This window comes from Dipteris shenzhenensis, chromosome 31, assembly GCF_047967505.1.
Source record: "Dipteris shenzhenensis isolate YYH24624 ecotype China chromosome 31, Dip_SZ_1.0, whole genome shotgun sequence".
NCBI classification, from domain to species: Eukaryota; Viridiplantae; Streptophyta; class Polypodiopsida; order Gleicheniales; family Dipteridaceae; genus Dipteris; species Dipteris shenzhenensis.
Window position 1 is genome coordinate 16,202,371 of NC_141626.1, and position 22,958 is coordinate 16,225,328.

A 22,958-nucleotide genomic window follows, 5' to 3' on the forward strand; every position below is an offset into this window, starting at 1 on the left:
AGGTCTATTGAAGATGGTAGTTGACGACATGTCATGCAATTTTCAAGATCCATTGGCTTGATCGTCCAAATTCTAAGGTTAGCTTGAACGGCTGCTTCTATATTTTACATAGTCAATGTATCACAATTTCCCAATGATGAAGTATTCATGCTTTTCTTAACAATGATTTGGTATGCCATTGTGGTTTGAGGAAGAGGTACTTATCTTGTAATTGTGAGATCTATGGCCTCAACTTCAGCATAACAACATGCAAACATTCCCTCTTGGTGGAGTGCACATGCTCTAGTGCTACCCAAGAGAGCATGCATAGCCTTGTAGTAAGACCTCATGCTTAGAACTCTTTGCAAAATAGTATTTTGTGAAAAAATGCATCTAATCTAATTCATAGGGGTGTAGGTGAACTCCACTGGTATGTGATGGTCCTAAAACATGGAGCCTTTCAAATTTGCATTACATCTTGATCCTCAAATGGCCATAAGTCTTACTAGTTAATCATACAAGGGAGATTTCATTTGCATGTCTTGGAAGTGATTGCTCCTTTTAGTGTAAATGTTCATGCTTAGTTAGGGTTTCTTAAACAAAGCCCATGACTCTCAATCGATTTTTTGTCAAATTGGAGAAATAATTTAATATTGCATATAAGACATTGACAACAATTAATTTTGTCTTTGAGAGGCTCAATGGGAGTTTGTGCATCATAACAAAATGATTGAAGTGGTCCTAGGTGGGCTTGCAAACTTCACACTAGGTGAAACAATAATAAAAATGCAAGAAAGTAACTCAACCAACAACCTAGGCGACCAAAGAAAATTCCAAATGAGAGATCAATCAACCATGAGATCGAAGGGACAACCTAGTGGACAAACCAAAGAATGATGCCAATACATCGATGTTGCAAATCCCAAGACAAAAAAACCACAAAGCAACAAAAAATAAATAGGTGACAAGAGCAAAAGGTAAATGAACTTAAAAGGAAATGCTTTTCCTCATGCAACTACTAGTTAAGGATAAGAGCAATGAATTAAGATCCATCTAGATAACAAAGCGCTTGGCATAAAGAAATGAACGAAGTCAAGACATGGACTGCATAAGAAATAACCTTGCTATGCAACACCCTTGATGATAGGGTGGCAAGTTGATGGAGTTGCCTTATTCATTGGTCTAGTGCAATGTAGCTTGAACATTCCATGAGCATTCGTAAGGCCAATGTGTCTTTGTGTACAGCTTCAAATTGATAAAATAAGGAGCAAGATTATGAGCTTTGGTCCTTTTATAAGTCTACTTGAGTTATTTCCTTTATCAAAAGTTGAGAGTACTAATTGCAGTCATCTATTGCAACTGTATATTTCTACCTATATTTTAATTCTCCTCATCCTCTCTTTTTTACACATTGCCATCCTCTTCTAGAGGCTTTGCTTTTTACCACTTATTTTGAAGGTGCCTTATCAAAGTAAGTCATTCGACTCAATATTACTCGGCCATCCTCACCATAACTTTACTCAACATATCCCCTGCCCAAGAAAAGCTTCATGAAAATGTTAACTTTTAAAAACTTCGTGAGGGCACAAACTTTGTTAAGACATTGATGTAGATCCATTTATTTATATCACTAAATATGTCACTAGTCGATGCCAAGGTTTTAAAAACTTTTAAATTTTCGTGAGGGCACAAACTTTGTCAAGACATTGATGTAGATCCATTTATTTATATCACTAAATATGTCACTAGTCGATGTCAAGAGAGGTCTATCGAAGATGGTAGTTTACGATATGTCATGCAATTTTAAGGATCCGTTGGCTTGATCTTCCAAATTCTACCACTTGACTAGCCCATCATCAACTGTACCTAATGGCCCTTTTCATGAATGATATGCAAGACAAATGGTATGGTATCATTAAACGCAATCCTCATGTGTCATACAAGTCTTTGGATAATATTGTCACCCTAGTTCGACCTTCTACTATAGGTGGAAGAGCTGATCATAATTCTTGTGTTGTATGCAAACCATCACATTCTTGGTGATGTTTTTCGTTGAATTTTAGTCTAGTAGACTCATTGTTTGCATTTCCAATCATAGATTGAAAATTTCCCCGAGTGTTAGGTAGTATGGTACAACCATGTTTGTATTGGCATATTCTCACCCTAGTTCTACCTTCTACTATAGTTGGAAGAACTGATCATAATGCTTGTGTTGTATGCAAACCATTGAACTTCAATAATATGTTATTTTACGGAGAGCCGACAAGAAGTTACTTTAGTACCTAGCCGCTTCGATTCGCTAGAACAAGTTGATGCATTTACTAGATCTCAGGAGGTACCAATGACTCCAGATAGAACTTATCTGATTTTCACTGTTAGGTGGCTAGCCGTCCACTAGCTGTAGTTTTCCTCTTTATCTGTGGCAGATTTTGTTTGCATTTCTAGTCATAGATTGAAAATTTCCTAGAGTGTTGGGTCGTACAACAATGTTTTTATTTTGCACAGTTATAAGGAAATTAATTAGACTAGCTAATGATGACATACGTTTTCCAGTATCTCATAGGCTGCATGGAAGCTTACAATGCATATAATTCAACAAGCATGCTGATTTCAACCCGAAGAAGTCCCACAACATGTATCAGCACACAATGACCCAATGGTCAACCAACTCGTTTCAAGTCAATGATAAATTAGTAACCACTCTAGATGACCACCTTGGTAGATTTTAATGCACAATCAACCACCTTACTAGTTTGGACAACCACCTCAGTGATTCAGTCAACCACTTAGATGGATGTTTGCTAGTTTGAACAACCACCTCATTGATTCGGTTAACCATCTCGCTAGTTCTAGTGTGGGTCAAGGATCAACCACCACGGTGGTTTTCAGCTCCCTCTCCTTGGTTCTAATCGACATTCTGATTAATCATGCTACCTTAATCAATGCCCTTCTTATTTTTCTCCCTTGGCTTAGGTTAATCGTGCATACTGCCCCCCCTATGTGCAAACTAATTAATTAATAGAGCATTTTTTCTTGTTGGGGGGCCCTATTCAAGTTTCATATAACCTAATTACTCAACAAATGCAATTCAATTTATTAGGGGAGCTCTATGTAGATCTATTGTATCTTTTTGAATTTGTTGTCTTTGCTCTATACTCAACAAACACAATCCAACTTATACGGGGAGCTCTATGTGGATCTATTGGATCTTTTTGTAAATGCTTTGGAGGCTTTAAGAATTTCTTTTGTATCATTGTGTTCTTTTGGACATCATTGTGATGAGGACGCTCTCTCTCTCTCTCTATAGATAGATAGAGAGAGAGAGAGAGAGAGAGAGAGAGAGAGAGAGAGAGAGAGAGAGAGAGAGAGAGAGAGAGGCTCCTTTTAGCACATGCATTGATTGATTCTTAAATTGCTAATCAATTCACCTTGCATACTTGAATTGGCTTTTGAAAATTTGGCTAAGTCTTAACCCATGGCTCTAGACCTTCCATCTCCTCCTTTCTTTCCATTGACCTTCCATCTCCTCCTTCCCCTCCATTCCATTGATCTGTTGTTTCCTTCTTCCTCCCAAAGCTGCCTTTTTCTTTTCCACCTCCTCCCCACTCAAAGCATGCCTCTTGTCTTTCCACCTCCTCCTCTCTCTAAGCCTCTATCCAAGAGCTCCTTCTTTGTGACACATGGCAGGCTCTTCTCCTCCAAGCTTCCAAGTGTCCTCGCTTTTTTTTTCTCGCGTCCACGGCAGTTAATAGGTTAAAGATATGTGGGCCAAGTACTCACCAAGCCATTTTCAATTGGAGCTCACATGATGAAGTTAGCAATAATTGAAGATTTCAGGTTGTTTGCATTCCGAACTTTAGTTCTCCTCACTTGAGGTTCATTTGGAGCTCTCGTTTTGGCTAGAGATATTTCTTGCCTTCATTAATACTTGATCAAAAGGGTTTAATGAGATCTCTCATTGGGAGAACCAATTTACTATGCATGTCCGTAGCCCTCACGTTGCTCGCTTCCTCTTAAGTTGCCCGTCCCTACCAAGATGAAGGTGACGACCTTATCCTTGGAGTCATTTCCCCACTATGTCTACCTTTTCATTGGAAATGCCACACGTCCCACCCTCTTCATTGATGTTGGTGGTTCCATTAATATTTGCACCATGGGCTTGTTTGAGCATGCATGCATCTGCATCACAATAGGTCCACATCCTTAGGAAACATCAGTCTCTCTTGGGGATGCGCTCAATATGAGCCGTGAGCTTTATTTATAGGCCTAGTCTTGGCTATCTTTCACACCTAGCCCTATCTTTCAGAGGCCATGCTTAAAATAGCTCATGCTTAATAAAGGTCTTTGCTCTTTTCTATTGCCTAGCTTATGTATTTGTACTTCTCATTGTGTATGAAATATGGCATAAATGGCCCTTTGTCCTTGTTCCTACTACAATTGTACCGTAAGTTGGATCAAATGTTGTAATTAAGCATTTTTCATTTATTTATTAGGATTGATTTCTCAACAAAAGAACATTAACATACCTTTGATCTTGATCGATTGCTTAGCTTTAGTAATCACCACATTTTGGTTCTTGCATATTCATGGTACGTTCTGGTGGGCTTGCACTAATTTGTGTTTTTGCAATAGATTCTTAAATTCTAGCTTCCCGCCTTGTGTGGTAGTAGGACTCAGAAGATGTCTCTACAAAGTAAGCATCCTTGAGAAGCGATTGCCATGCTAATTTGCAAGCCATCTTAGAGCAAGTTTATTCCGAGGGGGGAGAATACCTTAGGGAAATTCTTTGACCCATGAAAGATGTCCTCTGTGCTTCATGGTGTGAGAAGTGTGCTCCTATTGCCATTTCATGATATGAAAGATGTCATGTGTGCTTCATGGTGTGAGAAGTGTGCTCCTATTGCCATTTCATGATATGAGATGCAAACTTACAATGGGCTAGCACAACATATTTGGCATGACTCATTCATTGCAACCCAGTCCCCCTCGGCGCCCCCTCGCGCCCGCATCCCCCCTACTCACACCCCCATGGCCAACTACGAGGGACCAACCGCGTGTGGCCTCTGCTGCTAACAGGGAGCAGAGGAGCCCTACCGAGGGACTCAGATGCCGGCAGTGAGCGAACGCCCAAACCGCATGACCTACCGCATAATTACTCAAGTCGTGATGATGAATCGGTGAGAGCCATGCATGTGCCTCACCATGAACGCCCTTGCAGATACACATCTCTTCATCAAATGTAGGTTAAAGCCAACCTTGTTGCTGGGGACTGCCCTCTTTCAAACTTTCGCTCCTACCAGGGGCCTGCTTGAAGCACTACATGCATTTCTCAATTTGGGTGCACGAAGATTTTGCACATATCATCTGATGATCGATCAATACGCCTCAACTGGACGCGGCTGCGAGGCTATCAAGCTCTTTTGGCAACTTCAACAGCAAGGTATGAGAGCTCACAAGCTCACCTTCGTGAGTTTATTTAAGGCTTGCGCTAATCTTAGAGCCTTAGAGAAGGGCATGCAGATCTACGTCTACATGATCATAACAGGAATAGAATCAGACGTGTTTTTAGGGAACACTCTCATTAACATGTATACAAAGTGTGGTAGTGTAGATGATGCCCGGAGAGTTTTTGATGGGATGCAAGAAAAGAATACAGTGTCATGGACTGTAATGGTTACGGGGTATGCTAGGCAGGGGGATGCTCAGGAGACGTTAGCTCTTTATTGGCAAATGCAATTGGAAAATGTGAAGCCAAATGAGGTCGTTTTTGTAAGTGCTATCAATGCATGCACAAGCTTAAGCGCCTTGAAGCAGGGTAAGCAAGTTCATGCCAACATCACCAAACGTAGTCTCGAGCTCAATATCATCCTTGCGAGCTCCCTTGTTAACATGTATTCGAAGCATGGAAGTCTAATGGATGCACGCCAGGTATTTGAGACAATGCCTGAGAGAAATGTGGTCACATGGACTGCTATGATTTCAGGGTATTCTGAACATGGGCCAGCTCAGGAGGCTATCAAACTTTTCTGGAAAATGCAGCAAGACGGTGCAAATCCAGATGAGGTAACTTTCATGAGCGCCCTGAAGGCATGTGCCGGTTTAGGAGCTCTGGAACTAGGTACACAGATCCATGGACATATCATCAAAGCAGGTTTGAAGCGGAGTGTTTCGCTTAGTAACACCCTCGTTAACATGTATGCCAAATGTGGCAGGCTAAAGACTGCACGCCAATTATTTGACACTATAGATAAGAAAGATGTGGCATCTTGGACTGTGATGATAGCTGGATGTAATGAGAATGGGTGTGCCATGGAAGCTTTAGAATTGTTTCAAAGTATGCAACGTGAAATAGTGAAGCCAAACAAAGTTACCTTCATGGCGATCCTCCAAGCATGTGCAAGTCTTACACTTTTAGAGGAAGGTCAGCAAATTCATGATGAAATTGTGAAAAATGGATTTGCATCGGACAATTTTGTGGGTAATGCTCTTGTTGACATGTATACTAAATGTGGCAGGCTACAGGATGCACGTCAAGTGTTTGACTTCTTGTCTAAACAAGACATTGTCTTATGGACTGCAATGATTGCTGGTTATGTCCAGCAAGGACATTGTGAACAGGCACTTAAATTGTTTCAGAAAATGCAGTCGATTGGTACAAAGCCAAATGAAGTTACTTTTGTAAGTGTCCTTAACGCATGTGGTTGCCTTACAGCTTTGGAACAGGGCCAACAAATCCATGCACAGATTTGTGTGAGTGGTCTAGGTTGGAATATCTCTGTAGGCGCTGCCCTTATTGATATGTATGCCAACTGTGGGAGATTGGAAGATGCACGCCAAGTGCTGAACAAGCTTCCAGGACAAAATCTGGTTACATTGACTGCAATGATTGCTGGGTATGCGCAACATGGTTATGGCAAGGAGGCTCTCAAACTCATAAGACACATGCAGCTGGAAGATATGAAACTTGATTATGTCACGTTCCTGGGCATTCTTTCTGCATGTAGCAATGATGGTCTTGTTGATGAAGGCTCGCATTACTTTCAGTCCATGAGTCATGACTATGGTCTTCTGCCAATGGCACAACATTATGCTTGCATGGTAGATATTCTTGGCCGTGCTGGACGGTTGGAAGAGGCAGAAGCTCTGATTAGAAGAATGCCATTTCAACCTAATGCCATAGTGTGGAGGGTGTTGCTTGGTGCTTGTAGAAACCATAGTAATTTGAAGTTAGCGAGACGTGCAGCAGAATATGTTCTTGAGTTAGAACCACAGGATGCATCAGCTTTGGTTTTGTTATCAAACATATATGGTGCAGCTGGCAAATGGAATGATAAAGACAGGGTCATGAAAATGATGAGGAAGAGTGGGATGAGGAAGGGGGTTGAAAAAGAGCAATGTGCAGTAACATCACGCTGAACTCCAACTGCATACATAAATCACGAGCTGAAGATCATAGATATGCGGGTGATGTGCACTTCCATATCACACAATACAGAGGTTGAGCAAAACTACTCTCAGCCGCCACAGCAAGCAGCTTGCCATTGCTTTTGGGTTGATTGGCACTGCCCAGGGAGTCTCATGCACCCATAATGTTGTGTCAGTTGTGGTGACGGCCTTGGAGTTCACCTCGGCCAGATGAGCAAGGCATGACAAACACCTCCATCACTTCCAAGAAGAATCTGGTATAATTCAATGATGCGTCCAAAAGCATGAGTAAAATGTCAAAATGTTGTACAAAATCTTACGAGCATACATGGGCATATGTGTGCAAATGAGGTATGGGGCTGGTTTGCGGAGAAGCTTTCAGGGAAGTTTGGTCCATGGCAACACATATTTTGGACTTGAGCAGATACATTGTAGCCAGACACATCAGGGGCTGTGTACGCGCCTTCAATCACTGAAGGGATATTGTGGGAAGCATCCTTTAATGTTACTTTTTGGAATGTTGCAAACCTCTCCAAAACCAAAGGAGGTTGCCGTTCAGCACTACAAGTCAAGCTATTGCTTTAAGAAAGTGGCTGGTTCCTTCAGGGAAACTGCATGTGGATTGGCTTCTTGAAGTACTTTGTTTTACAGAGCAAAGGATAATTGGACTGGCAAGGTGCTTCTCATTTTCTAATGAGAAACAAGGACTGGAGTGTCTTTGCATCACTGCTCAAAGCAATCATGCAAAGAAGCTGTCATGTTGGGGTTTATCCGAAAAGGTGCTTCTTAATCAAATGTCGATATTTTATCTAGGAGGAAGATAAAATTAACAACCAAGGTTTGAAATTGGTTTGAGCTTTCTTCTACAAAGCTTATTATGCAATTTCATTCAAGCTTTGTTTGCAAAGGAAAAGGATAGCCTGTTGTTGATGTTCCTAGAAGACCACTTTACCTTAACAGATTTCCTTAGGATAAGTTCAAATTTAGCTCATATTTTTGTGCTTTTTTTTAAGTGAGTGGGTAAGTTACTATCGTCAAATTCTACCATACTCTTGTTAACTTAGTCATTTGATTGACATATATACAATTGGTGACTCAATGTAGGGATAGTGACTACGTAATACAATTTTACCAACTTCCTAGAGCAATTCCATGTGCTCTTCATAGCTAGCTAAGAAATGTTGTGGTCATGTTGTTGCATTGTTTAGGTTGTGTAATAAGAACTAATGGTAAGTCCCTAAGAGTGACATATATACAATTAGTGCCACAAGGTGGGGCTAGTGACTACCTAATGTTACTCTACCAACTTCCTAGAGCAATTCCCTATGCTATTCATAGCTAGCTAAGAAATGTTGTGGTCACATTCTTCTATTTAGCCGGTGTAATATAAAATTGGTGTCACAACGTTTTGCTAGTGACTACCTAGCCAACTTCCTAGAGCGATTCCATTTGCTATTGATAGTTAGCGAGAATATAGTGGTCATGTTTTCCATTGCTTTTGTTTCATGGGATGAAGTGAGGCCTATTGCTTCAGTTGTTGCTAGCACGACAAGTAGTCATACCTCATCTGTAGGTTCATGTCCTTCTCTCACAGAGGACCAAAGGAGATTCGAGTGTAAGAATTCCCAAGCTTTGTCTTCAATTGTGTTGTCGATCAAGAGACATATCATGAAAAATATCAAATGATGCAATCATGCCAAGGATGCATGTGGTAGATTGGCTAACATGTTAATCAGCTAACATGTTAATCATGTTAAGAATGAGGAATGGTCATTCCCTTAAGCAATCACCTCAAGGATCTCACGATGCACGATGGACAGAGCATGACAGAGCATATGTGACAAAAACTTTAGATTTGAGAGATTCTCTTGCAAGCATTGATGAGACCATTGATGACAAAAAATTATTCTCACTCAGTAATTTGTTAATTCTTTGAGTATTCCCTAAGGGCAGCTCCTATCTCACTTAATGAGCTGGTAGGGCTGTTGTTGCAAGAGGAGAAAGGGTCTCTAATTTTTCTAATGCATGTAGTCACGGCAAGCAAACACTTTCTTACTATAGCAAGGGGAAATCTCAGAGAAACAACAATGCCAATGGAAACAAAAGTGATGCAAAGCTAAAGAAGATGCAAAGGTAAAAAAGGATAGATGCAATCACTGCAACTAGCTAGTCAATTTATTACAGAATGTTAATAGAGAATTGCAAATGAGAAAAAGAGAGAAGGCTCTTTTGGAAGTAGTTTGTTTGTGCCTCTCGTTGAGAATGCTGCATCTCAACCACAAGCTCACTTTGTGTTGTTTGACAAGGATTTTGTACTGCTGCTATGACGAGATCTCCCTTGGGGGGGACTTTGTTGTCTCTGTGCCAACATGGACTTAGGTTGAACAAAATGTGTGTGTGGAGTAGTTGCAAAGCTCCGCTTGTACTTGCATAAGGCTAGGAATAATCCCTCTTATGAATCCAACTTGCATGTTCTACATGCAAGTTCTACATACAATTCCTACATGCATGTTTTACATGCAAGTTCTACATGCAACTCCTACATGCAACATGCAACATGCAACATGCAACATGCGAGTTCAACATGCAACTCCTATATGCAAGTTCTACATGTAGAAAGAGAATGTCTTACAATTCCTACATGCAGAGAGAGAAGCTCTCCAACTTGTATAAATACCCCATAATGGAATGAAGCCCTCACTCTTTGGGGCATTGTGTTGAGTTCTACTTTGGTATTCTAAGCAATTGTCTGAAGTGTCCATGCTTCCTTATACTCCACGTCCAAAAGCTTGTCCTAACCTTGCAACTCCTCTAACCTTGCAACCCATTCTCTCCCTCCTCCTCCTCCTCCTCCTCCCTCCTCCCTCCTCCTCCCTTCTCCTCTCTCTCTTTTACCCCATGCTCTTTTACCTTCTTCCTCTCCCACTCCTATGGTCCCCCTAAACCTTAGTTCTTCAACCCTTGACCTCCATGATCTACGAGGGACGTAGGCTTAAGTGTGGTAAGCAAATATAGTGCAAGCATGTGTGAAAGGAACGTGCATCATCATGGTTGGAGTAATGAAGGCTTTCGGGTTGAAGGGTTTAGGAGGAGTTTAAGGGCTAGAGAGAGGTTTAGGGTTTAGAATAGGGTTCCAAGGTTCAGAGAGAGGTTCCAGAGTTTAGAAGAGGTTCAAGGGTTCACAAGGGGTTTGAGGGTTAGATGGAGGATCCAAGGTTCAACGTAGAGTACGGCTATAAAACCAATCAAACATTTCAAGTAGCACATTTTCTATGGGTGATACCACCACCTCCCCCTACTTTCTTCCCCGTTTCAAGTGATAGAGTTAGATATAGTGAGATAGAGTTATATGTAGTGAGATAGAGTTATGTTCTATTGCATCTCATTTAGCTCTCTCCCCGTTTCAAGTGATAAAGTTAGATGTAGTGAGATAGAGTTATGTTCTATTGCATCTCATTTAGCTCTCTCCCTTTCCCTCTCTCTTCTCTCCTTTATGACTCCCCCTTTCTTATCCAGATCCACCATGGAGTGTCCAACACTATCACTAGAATTAGAACTATTACCACTAATAGTAAATAGCAATGAGTTATGTTCTATTGCATCTCATTTAGCTCTCTCCCTTTCCCTTCCCAACTTTATGATTCCCCCTTTCTTATCCAGATCCATGGAGTGTCCAACACTAGCACTAGAATTAGAATTATCACTACTAATAGTAAATAGCAATAGTAATTACTAGCATAACTAGGATAAGTCAGAGCACTAGTATCTAGCACTAGGACTAGCACTAGCTAGCATTGGCATTATCACTACCACTAATAGTAACTAGCATGCAATACCACTTAGCATTGGCACTACCACTAATAGTAACTAGTATTCACTAGCACTAGCACTACTAATAGTATCTAGCATTCACTAGCACTAGCATTAGCACTGGCACTACCACTAATAGCAACTATCACTAACTAGTGCTAAATAGTAGTGACTATCACCAAGTAGACTAGCACTTAATAGCTAATGAAGGTATTGCTATATACAATTCTTGTGATTTGCCATTTTCAAGAATCTTTCTTGCATTTAAGACTTTTTTAGTATTTATAGAGAATTAATTCTCTCAAGCAAGTTCTTCAAATAAGAACTTGGAGTGTGACAATATGTCACCTATATCTTTGGATGATGAGCAAACACCAAAAGGGATTCACAATAAGGTTTTTATATGCACCCTAAGTTAATGAGCTAATTTTGATACTAAATTCAATTCATTAGGTGACAAGGTTATCTATTTTTCCAAGAAGTAGGCTCCTCATACAAACCAAATTTGAGAAGTGCAGTACTAGTGGTGTGGAGTAGGTTGACGCTACATTACAGCCAACTACAACTCAGTCTAAATCTATAGGGAAACTTAGTCACCTACAACTCATTATAGACCTCTAGGCTAGGAGGATATAACTCCCCTACAAAGCATAGGGTAGTGACTTGCAACTCAATCAACTTGAACTCGATTTGAACCTATAGGGCAAGATCACCTTTGCAAACTATAGGGCATGGTAATGCAACTTTGGATAAATGTAAAGTGCAAAGGGATGTAGCTAAAGATAAATGTACAAGGCAAGATGACTTGTTACAACATATGTTCGGTAAAAGGGTGAAGAAGCAAAAGCTTGACTATTTGGCTACACAGGCTACAAGTATTACATTTCAATTGTAGATTTTTTTTTTTGGTGTTAGATGGATATGTGTACCAACTCAATGTTCTCTTACATTGCATGTGAACCCCAAAAATCAAAAGCCAAGGTCCTAGTAGGGGGCAAACGCCAAGGTCCTAGCAGGGAGCAAAAGTAAAGAAGTCCTATAGTTTTGGATGGTAAATAGTGAGAAGGTTTCAAAGTATCCCAAGAAGAAGGCAAAGCACACCAATGCCTACATCAAGTACTAAGCAGAGCCCAAAAGCTCTCTTGACTCCCCCACCCGGTCCCCATTAGCTTGTAAAAAGTCACTAGTGGCCTAGGATTTATGGTCGTCTTGTCTGTCATTGAGGGACACTGAGCATTGATCCTTTTAATCGAGCTAATAAATTTGAATCCTTAAGAACCCATTTCTAAATTTGTCTCAATTTGTTCTAAATCTATTTCTTAATTTGTTTTGAATGTGTTTTAGAATCTATTTTTAAATATGTTATGGATATGAATCTGGTTAGATTCATTTTTAATTTTATTTTGCGCAAAAAAAAGGTGGCTATATATTATTTACATGTCAAATTCTTATGTCCTTGTAATCTTAAAAGATTCACCGTAAAAGTCCTTCACAAATAAAGTATGTTCTAAAACAAAAAACATTTTAGCATTTGGCTTTCACTCCTCTTCATGTTTGACCTTTTGGGAATTAAGGGTCTTCCTCTTATGATCTCTAGCATCACAAGTACCTACTTTTTTATTTGGAGTACAACCATGAGGGGCAGATTTGGTGGAGAATTTAGTGGTAGCAACACTTCGCCTTGCAGCATCAGCGGTATGTCGATCAGTTTTTCCCTTTGCAGCATTAGTAGTATGTCAATTAGAATTAGGAGGAGAAAAGGGTTCTATGAACTCAGGTCCTCTGGCAGCAATAGTGGGGGATCTTGCTGGGGATCTTCTCAGTGAGGGAGCTCTAAAGAAATGAGAGGTAGAAGGGGGAGTCATTCGAGTGGTGATGAGGCATCCGGGTCTACATCTGTGCCCAAAGTTGTCTCCTTGGAAGTAATGTGTTGGTCATCTTCAATTGGTACTTTAACCACAATAGTGTGGGAATCTTCAAGGTAGCTAAAAACTTGTAGCTCAATCTCCATATTCAACTAGGTATGGGCTTCATTGTATAGCCCAATGGCCTTGTGGAGATGCTTTTGTTCCTATCCCACCATTCACCCAACAAATTGTCAGCAAACAACACAATATTATTAAATTAAAAATTGTTTTTGGCAATCCATATATACCAAACTGCCTAAGCTCTATTCTGAAGCCACATGTCCTTTTTTACTTTGGTAGTCTCCCCTAACAGTATGGCCTTTTAACTTAGAGGTTCACCCGTAATCATGTGGACCATTTTCTAAAATTTTTGAGCATGAGGGCATGCAACAAAAAGGAGGAAGATGTCTTCTCTCACACTTGGACATCTTTTACATTGACCATCCCCTTTCCCAATTCTTAAACTCCTAGCATTCATCCAAACTGCCATGTGTAGCATCATCCACATAAGAGTAGAAATTTTTTCTCGGGATGTCTTTGGACCCATCTTCTCTTCCATTTTTCTACATTGTCTCCAAGCTTCCAACATCTGCTAAGTTCTTTATAAACCTCCTCAATTGCGGATGTTGGCATGGGGATAGGGAAGAAGGCTAAGCTGCCTACCCAGGTGAACTCTTTTTTGTGCACCAGTTGAGCAACCCCCTTCCATTATGTGTCACCTAACAAAGACCTATTCTATTCATGATTAAATCTTGCTGATTATTAGTAAGGGAGAATTCCCTTAAATTTTATTGACATGTCATTCTGGGAGGTTTTGCCCGTAAATCATTGGCAAGGCATATGTTGAAATTAGCCTTTTGCATTGTTGGGAGACCCCATTCATCGTAGAACTCCTTGGATAGGACATTTACACCTGCTCCACCATCCACTATGGCTTGGACTTCATTATATACCTTGTGGATCAAAGGCACAGTGATGTTGCGTATGTCATCTCTCTCACCCATCCGCACAGGGATATCTTCTATGTCTTCCATACGTGGAGGGGGATTTGCAAGTTCAATCCAGCCTTTGAAACTCTCCTAGAGATTGGGACAATTTCGTAATAGGATTCCAATGGGAATTGACACAAGACAACTTATAATGTGCGACTCCTTCAAGTTGGCGTGGCGGTACATTATGTTGCGGAGTCTGTTGTTGGAATAGAGGCTCAAATATAGTATCAATACTTTGAGGGGCCAAGATCTTGCACTTCTCAGCCTCAAATTGAGCTTGTTCCTTTTGTACCCATTGTTGAAGTGCCTGAAAATGAGCCTTCTCCACTTCTGCATTCGAAAACAGAGCTTCTTTTATTTGAGGCTCGGGAGCTGATGTGGATGAGCTTGGTTGCTCATTGCTTGGTAGAGGTAGAGGCACTTGCGCTTTCTTTTAAAGAAGTCGTCTTGATTGAATTGAAATATTAGGGTCCTTGATGGTCTCTTTTTACTGGCGTGTAATTACATTCACGAGTTATGATTTTACATTTGCACGCCCTAGACTTTGATGGTCCACCCCAATAATGCCGATTGGGATGTCAGGCTTAGCCTCAGTTTATTGTAGGACCTTATTTTTCATGGGACAATCCATATAGGCATGGCCTATGCCACAATCTCTACAGAGTGGTTGGAAAGCGGGGCTACCATGATGAGGGCACTCTGCAATCTGATGATTTTCTCCACAATCGTAGCACTTGATTGGTGCTTGATATGTGTTGGGCCGAACTTGATTTGCATAGATTGGTATTAAACCTTCTGTGCCTTCTACATAGTATACGGGGTACTTGGCTTCATACTCAAATGGCGAGTCCACTTCCTCAACTTGTAGTTATATTGGAACTACCCAAGGAGCTAGATTTGGTGCTCTTGGATATGGTCGTGGACTTGGATTCTTGAGTAATTGTGGGACTTGTGTCCGAACGGGAACATGATTTAGCCTTGGAGCTGGGGGTGCTTGTGCAAGTGCCAGTTGCATGTACATTGGTATGGGTGTTGGTTGGTATTTTGAGGTCAAGGTGGGTTGTTGCGTATGTTGAAGATGCAACTATTTTCATCATGGCCACCAACTATGCAGATATGGCACCACAACCTTAGCGGTGGATTTGCTTGTGCAGTGATCTTGGCTCGTAGGACTGAGCATTCATTTGCTGTATGATTGGCCATGCCATGTGGACACCATACATTTTCTCGCCATGGATAAGTCTGAGGTGGTGGCTGAGACATGTGAAGCTTTTGTTCCATGGCCTGCATCATTTCTTCTTTTAGCTTCATAGTCGTGGCCTCTAGGCAATCTTCATTGGACGTTTCAGCAGTGGACGTGGATTTTTTCGGATCTTCCATCATTAATACTGGTGTCAGAGTCGGTCATGCCATCCTCGATGTCAATGGTTGCCACATGAGCATCACTAAATGTTTCGTAACTGCTAATCTTTTTCATGTCTTTGCAGATTTTCTTCTTTAGTCCTGCAATGAACTAGGCCGTGAGGTACTTAGCATCAGGGCGAGGGTCACATTTGGTAATTAATCGTTTCATCTTGGCGAGGTATGTGCGTACATCTTTTCGGTGACCTTGTTCGAGCTTGCTTAGTTGGAGAACATGATCATCTTGTAGTCTCTCCGTTTGAAAGCGCCTCGTGAATTTAGTTTGTAGCAGGTTTCATGTGCCTCTTTCTTCCACTAGGAGGTCTAGGTACCATTCTGAGGCTTCATCGGTTAAGGCCATGGGAAACGATGCGACCTTGGTTTCATTGGATTGATCTCCATCCACTCGGCATGCGACATCAATGTGCTGGAGGAATTGGGCTGAATCGCCCCTACCCTTATATTTGGAAAGTTTGAGTTTGCTTAAGGGGCACCTGCCTTGATTGTTATTATTGTTGCCAAAATTATTGTGATTAAAGAAATTGTTCCCCTCTGCATCGAGGTCAAATCCCCATCATCGCAATGACGCCCAACCTTGTTGTGTCGTGGAGGAGTCAAAGGGATTTCTTGAATTTCAGGGGGGAAATCAGGGTGGAGGATTGTCGGAGGCATTGGCCGCAATTGAGTTGTATGCAAATTTGGTGAGCATTGGTGTCAGAGGCATTGGCCAGAGCATAGCTGCATGCAGATTTGTCAAGAGATGTAATGGGTGTCTCTACCACAAGTGCAGGTGTTGATGTAGTTGTGTTAGGAGGGTTAGAGATGTGTTAGCGTTACTTCATGTTAATAATGTGCCTAGGATTCTCTCATGTGTGTAGGTAAATGCGCTGGTGCAGACAGATTGTCAATCAGAGGTCACGGCGGAAATATGAGCGATTAGTGTAAAAAGAGGCCGACACGGGGAAACAAAATTAACAAGTCCTAGGGATGCCAAAATGGTTTGCAATGGGCTGGAAAAATGCCTCATAGTGTGATGTTTCCATGTGTGAAACTGTGGTTCAAACGGGGTCCATTTTGGGTCCCAAACGGGCGAGATACGAAGGGTTAAAGTACAGGTTAATTGTGCCCTTTTTGTGTGTGGGGGAGGGGGGGGTCTCTTGGTCAAAGATTTGGTGTGAATGGGATTTAAGTCTAACTGAGGGGGACTAGAGTAGTCCCAATCAGTCTAACTAGCCTAACTGTCCAATTAGATGCCTAACAGTCAATGTAATCTAACCTAACTATGGTTAACACTAATTGAGGTTAGACTAACCTAACTACCCAATTAGTCTAACTAACTAATAGTTAGTGTAACCTAACCTAATTGTAGCTAACTAACCTAGAGTAAGACTAACCCAAATTTAAAACTAACCTAAGTTAAATATAACCTAACCTAGGGTTAGATTAGTTTTTCTTTTAAAAAAAAACTTAAAAAAACCGGGGGGGGGGGGGGGGGGGTGGTCAAGCAACGGCCACCGGGAGGATGGAGGAGGGGCTGAGAGGGGGTGGGGTGGAGGTCTAGGTAGAGAGGTGGAGAGGAGGGGAGCTGGAGAGGCAGTTAAAGTGAGTGGAGGGGACGCGAAAGGAGGGGCATGGGGAGAAGTCGCAAGCGATATGTAGGAGAGTGCTGTGAGGCGGGTGGACCGGGTGCACCATCGCTATAGCTACCTTGCACAGAGCAAGGGATTTAGGCCCTGAGCTCTTAGGAGTAGAGTAGTAGGGAGAGGAGGGTGGACAGCATGGGGGGGGAAAGGGGGGGTGTGTGTGGAGAAGGGGGGGAACAGAGGGGGGGGGTGGAGGGGGTGGGGGAGGGGGGGGAAGGGGGTGGGGGAGGGGAGGGCAGGGGAAGGGGTGGAGGGGAGGGGGAGGGGGAGGGGGGTGGAGGGGATGGGAGGGAAAGGGTGGAGGGGGATGGAGGGGGGGGGGGGGGGTGGAAGGGGGGTGGATGGAAGGGGTGGAGGGGGGGTGGATGAAGGTTGTGGAGGGGGGGGGGATGGAGGGGGGGGGGTGGAGGGGATGGAGGGCGAGGGGAAGGGGGGTGGAGGGGATTGGGGGGACAAGGTGGAGGGGGGTGGAGGGGATGGAGGGGGAAAGGGTGGAGGGGGAGGGGGGGGAATTGGAAGGGGGAGGGAGGGGGAAGGGGGGGAGGGGGGAATGGTGGTGGAGGAAACTCGACGGACGAAAAAATTTGATGGAATCCAAAGGGAGGAAGAGATGGTCACCTTAACACTCTCCAAGTCTTTCTTAATGTAACAAGATTGTTGAGGGTGAATGAACGGTGGGTGGATGGCTAGGTTATCATTGCGAGAAGGGATTGAAATAACTCACTATGTGAGGATGGAGTAGGGTGGTGGTCAATGGAGAGGGAGGAGGGTCTTACGTAGGGCTCGAAATGGGGAAGAAGATGGAGGCTAGATGTGAACAAAGAAGAATGAGGGGGTGGAGTGGGTTTTTATAGGAATGGGTGTAGGGTTAGGGTCCACCCTAAACTCTTCTCGAGCCATAACTTTTCATGGTTATCTCGGATCACTCTTCTGTAAGACGATGAAATGATCGAAATTGCAAGCTCTACGCATTCGTGTCCATTACCTAGCCTGATTTGTTTTTCAAGTGGCTTCTTTTTAAGAAATAAAGAAAATTTCTTAAGGTCGTAACCCAAGGTTGATGGTAAATGCTTGGGGTTGATATGTTTGGCTAGAGTTGGGAAATTTTTACTCTCCTTGCCCTTGACTATTATGTTCGTGAAAGTTTGTAGTAGTTCATTTTTTATAGATACTTGCATATGTTTACTCGTTACTTGAGATGCTAGTCTCCCCGACATTGGTGCCAAATGTTGGCTCTTTCCCATGGCTTCTGCAGGAAGAGCAAGGTATTCTCAGTATGTAGGGTTCCGAGGCTTTTGTAACCTACAGATATATCGGTGTTGTCGTTTGTAGTATAAGTGTAGCTTAGGACGTCGAGTTGTATTTTGGTGAGTGCATTAACCAATTAGGTTTGTGATATTGTATAAGCATTGGTTCTCTCTCCATGGCTTTGTTACTTAGATGTGCACTAATTAGCTCTGTATTCTCTTGAGTAAATAAGTGCTTGATCTTGATGTAGGTTGATCTTTTTCTCAAATTTAGAATAGAGTATCCAAATGTACAAATACAACAATGCTTTTTTAAACACTTGACACCTTTTTTTATACAAAAACTAAAGGATAATACATATATCATTGTGTTCAACATATTTAAATGTTAAATTTAAAGGAAGCTATTGCCCAAATGCAAAAAACCATGCTCGGTTTATGGAAAAACATCTAATTGCATGTGCATTACATATGGAAGTAACAATAGATAACTTGTTTGCTTAGATTTTGAGAAAAAAACCTTGATATTTCAACATTATGTGAAATTTTCTTATGTGAGAAGTGTAAGAGATGCACGTACAATTCTTTAACATGCATCTTTGGGCATTGTGGCATTTGTGGATCAGCTAGAATGCAATGGTGTCCATGCGAATTGGCTGCGATAGGTCATTATGGTTCAGTTAAGGTACTTGAAGATATTGAAGTGGAGTTGAAGTAAAAATGTTAGAAGAACACTAGCCCAGACAAGGAGAATATTGATGTAGAAACAAAGAAAAAGAAGGTTCTTATAAACAAAATGTTACAATGCATTGCTACAATTATTCAATACCCATCATTTCAATTCAAACAACACAATTTCATGTACAAATGAAAGGCTAATCAATATAAAGAGTATGTTACACCTTCCTAAGGGCGAGGTTGTATTAGTGTTTGATTCTATACATCCAAAGAGTGGAATGAAATTCAATCCACCATGCATTGGGAATCATACCAAGTTACCATTTGTGTTCATATCAGATGTACCCCACATCAAGGAGATGTGCAAAAGACCTTCCATTTCTTCATCTTTGATGATACAGTCCATGATACCCTTTTGGTTTAACATTGCTTTATGTTAGATTATGGATGCATACACGAGCAAGGACTCTTATTATCAAAGCACTAGGTTTTGATTTGATGGTGCTGCATCTTATTTCAAGGTTAAAAGGCCATTCTACCTTGTGGCCAAATGTGCAAGGCTTGTAGGCATGAAGGTGACTTGGAACTTCTTTGGTTTGGGGACATGGTAAGGGCGAGTAGGATGGGGTAGGTGCACTTGTGAATATAATTTTAACACACAAGCAATTGAAGATGGATGGGGAAAAAAACAAAGCTTTATAGATGTTGTGGCCTTCTTGAGAGCTAAAATTTCCCACATTATCAAATATAAATAAACATCACATGAGAGGGACATGACAAGACTGTTATGGGAGATCAAACATGGCAAGATTTGTAGATCCGATAAACCCATTAAGAAGGCTTGCTCCTTGCACAATGAGGATTGCAAGGCACTTAGAGCAAGGAGTCTCTCATGCTAATGCTTGCATGCAAGATGAGTGGAATAGATGCGTAAGGAAATCACATGTCAAGCAATAGATTTGTCACACAATCATACCCATTCTAAATGAAAGTGAGGAGGAGAAATAATAATAGTAGATTGATGTATAAGTCGACCTATCTGACATCTTGAGTGATGCTCATTACATGGATGATAGTTTTGTGGTGAATGTAGAACTAGGAAATAAATTCTATGTTATGAATTGCACAAAAATAAAGAGGCAATTCATTAAGGAAAATCTAGATGGATGGGTTGGCCCTATTGTAGAAAAATCCCATGTGGTTAAGGGATTGTAGTATAATAAATTTAACTATAGTTATCGCCTTCTCAAAAACAAACTAGAGGTCTTAATGTAGCCACATCTAGTGCGAAGTGTTAAAAGTCCTATCCAGATTTATTGACAAGATTCAACAAGTATATGAATTGTCTTTAGAAACTCATGAGGATGTCATGGATAGCATGCCATTTGAAAAGTACCTTTGTCTTCATGAAGATGCATTTAATCTTTGTTGCCTTCATTTTAGATATGGTAATTGCTACATCTGTAGATGTAGTAGTAGTAGTTTGACAACCTCTTCTATTAGCAATCTGGATGCAGTAGCAATCTTCAACAAGAGTGTAATATTTGTATTTCTTGGATCCATACTCAAAGACTCTAAATTTTGGAGTAGATCTTGCACCATATTTGGTCACCTATCGATAGCGACAAATCGGCTTAGTTCTAAGGTTGATTTCAGCCTATAGTAATTTCCCACATGCATAGCACATGGAAAATTTTGGAAAATTTCTTGCATTTCTTGAGGATATTTTTCCCTTACCAATGATTGATCTATGATAGATTAGTGCCTGGTGATGCATAGTGCCTTGCCTTGGGAAGATGCCCTCTCTTGCACTCTACAACTTTCTTGGCACTTAATGTCCCACCAGTACACTTGGCTATGAAAAAATGAGAAGTGTCTGCAAACATGGATAGAACTATATGGAGACAAGGGAATAAGAGTATAAACTAACAGCTCGATGAGAGGAGTATGAAATGAACTCAACTTGAAAGGGGGCTCATAGCCCATTACAAACAACCCCATCACTAAAAAGTCATGCTCCTACAACAAGGTGCTGGTGAAACTCACTCTCACTCACCTCGACTCAAACACACAATCTCTCTAAGAAATAGTGGCTTTGTAGTCTAATTGCTCTGAGTACTAGTGGCCTTGCAAGCTAAAAAATCATGCTCTTGCAACAAGGTGCTAGTGAAACTCTTTTCCGCTCACCTTGACTCAAACCCTTAACGATCTCTCTAAGCAATAATGGCTTTGCAATCTAATCACTCTAACTCGTGAGTGACAGTGGCTTAATAGTTTAACTTTTTTCAACACTCAAAACTAATTGAACTATTCAAACCCATTGTATTTGAAGTCCCCTACCTATGTAATTTGAAGGGAAGAGACTAAGCTTGATTGCCTTCTAAAATTTTTTTGTGAATCATTGCTAACCATCACTAATAATTTTCCTACTGGTGTGGTGACTATGTGCTCACCCTTTCCACTCATTAATTAGCGATTTGTTTGCTCAACTGATGGTGCCTAGTCACTTGATTACTTCGGTTAATTACTCGAACAAACTTTGGGTTAACATTTCCCCTCAGCTCAAAATTAGATCATGCCCTCATAGTTGAGTAGAAAGGCCAAGGGTTGGCAAGCACGAGCCAGGCTTTGATAAGTTCTGGCCAAGAAGAGTGGTCACACTAGCATGGCTTGTAATACTTATGGGTTTTGTTGGCATCAAAGACAAATGGGTGCCAAGCACCAAATCACATCGGCCTCAAATTTTATGCTACTGTGTTGGTAGGTTGAGTGGTAATAGACTCGTTTGTATAGTTGATTCCTTTTTAAAATGCTTCCTTGTTTATAGAATTTTTGCTAGTCATTTAGCGTCCTAGTCAAAGATAGGCCTAAGCTTGAAGTAGGCTAAGGCTAGGAGGCCAAGGCTAAGGATAGATCTAAGCTCCAAGTAGGTGAAGGCTAGGCATAGAGGAATAGGAGTATTTTACTCTCTCTTTCTTAAATGAATAGGAAAGTAGGACTCTTGGAGAATAGATCTCCCTCTCTCCCTCTCTCTCTCTCTCTTTCTCTCTCTACCTCTCTATCCATCTATCAGAGTAGAGTATAGAAGGAGAATAACCACTAAACCTCTCTCTCAAAAACAAAGGAAATAATGACAAAACTGAACAAAATTTTTCTTGAAGGAATGAAATTGAATGGCATAAAATCACAACAACTTAAGCAAAATTTGTACACTCAAGAACACTCAAACTCAATCTCTCTCACACTTCACAAGGATCACAATGCCTCAGCGGAAGGCAAAAGAGCTTTAATACCATGAACAAATATTTAAAGGGAGAGGAGAAGAGTGGAGATGAGGACAGAGGCAATAGCTAGAGAGCACACCACAAATGATTAATTGTACACTAATGAATATAGATACCCCTTTAGGGTTAAGGTTAGGGTTCCAATGCTTATGCCTTTATAGCACTCATTGTGTTAGTGCTATGCATAATACAAACACATATGTTGGGATGAATTGCTCATCAATAGATATTTGTCTACTATCAATTTGATTTGATGTAGACAAAACATGAGACAATTATATTGAAGCAAAGGAATCTTAAAATTGAAAGCAAATATATACCATGTCAAGGCCGTCATGAATAGGCTTTGATTCCACTTCTCCTCCTCATAGATGAAGTCCAGGTGCTCCTTCTACTTCAGCCCCTGCCAGAGAATCTTATGTATAAACTCTCACTCTACATTCCCCATAGAGATATTAATGTCTATACAAAAATTTTCTCCCACAATAGAGCATAGGGTAGCCAGATGCAGACTCATGTTTAGATGATAGTTCCACCTTCAAGGAGAAGGAAGATATCAACATGATGATGACTAATAGGCATATACTTTCAA

The 22,958-nt window shown here is 41.2% G+C and overlaps 1 pseudogene; it reads left to right on the forward strand.

Moving 5' to 3' along the window:
* Positions 1–5,153: 5,153 nt before the first annotated feature.
* LOC147881104 (pentatricopeptide repeat-containing protein At2g33680 pseudogene) lies at positions 5,154–8,163 on the forward strand (annotated as a pseudogene).
* Positions 8,164–22,958: the final 14,795 nt, after the last annotated feature.